A 1,245-nucleotide genomic window follows, 5' to 3' on the forward strand; every position below is an offset into this window, starting at 1 on the left:
CATCTGGCCATGTGTCAGCAGATGTCACTGCTCTAGTATGGTGTTGAGTTATGCGTGCTCTTTATTTTGTGTATGTGAAATATGTGTATTCCTATCACAACTCATCTGAGGAATGCGTGTCTAGAGTTTCGATCTTGCGTATGTTTTTTGGGTGCTATGGTATTCTCATGTGTCACATGTTTTTTGCTTAAGTCAGATTTGAATTCTCACGATTTCTCTTCTTACGTTGTATCTATTTATTTCGACTTATGCAAGATTGTGTTGACATGTAATGGTATTCTAATTAACTGGATTTAGCCAAGAAAAGTGGGGTGTAAATAGGACGATCCTGACCTCTAATTTACTGACACCCCTTCATTGGGCATGCAGTTCCACTGATTGATTATGACGGTCCATATGGCTGGCGATTTGACAATTAGAATCTTCCACATGGTGTCATATTCAGCTATGGTCCATCTAAGTGGGCCCAACAATTTCGACCGTTCAGATTGGAGTAGATCAATGCCGTGCATACAGTGGCTGTGTTTCACTGATCTTGGTACTCAGACAACCATGGTATTTTTTATTTTTTTTTAAATCCTTTTTAAATTAGCCAATGGCTTCTCCCTGGAGTTATTGGTCAGTGTATACGGTTTTTCAATTCTCAAAAGTGTAGCCAATCCTTCGACAATACAAACCATTGATCTGTAGTGAATGGCCATATCGGAAGATCCTTGCCACAAATATCTGGATGACATTTCCAGTTGAATGTGGACCATTTCTACATTTCCCCTTCCAACTGTCAGTTTGTAGGCCACAATAGAAAGGTTATGACTGCCCCAAGGAGATTTTTATGCAATGATCCATCATCAGTTGGGCACGATACTCCAACACTACTCAGAATTCAAAACCAAGTGTCAGGGAGTTCTCTGATACTCTGGCAGCGTATGACATTTGATACGCAGACACTCAAATAATGCACATGGCCACATTAGCTCAAATTAGAGTTTAAAATGACTGATTGTGAAAATCACTTCCTCTAAGTGGGTTAAACAAATCTAACCCCTGATTCGTGGACACTTGCTCGTTGAAACAGGACCATTGAGTTTTTTTCATTTTTAACCATGTCGACTAATCTGATAGTCAGATAATGATTAGTATTATTAGTTTTAGTTCAACGAAACATCTAAAATGGTAGCCATAATTTGAACGATTTGATTTGAATTACTTATATTATCATCCGTCACTCTCCCGAGTATCAAAGCT

The sequence above is a fragment of the Magnolia sinica genome, chromosome 3, assembly GCF_029962835.1.
Source record: "Magnolia sinica isolate HGM2019 chromosome 3, MsV1, whole genome shotgun sequence".
Taxonomy (NCBI): domain Eukaryota; kingdom Viridiplantae; phylum Streptophyta; class Magnoliopsida; order Magnoliales; family Magnoliaceae; genus Magnolia; species Magnolia sinica.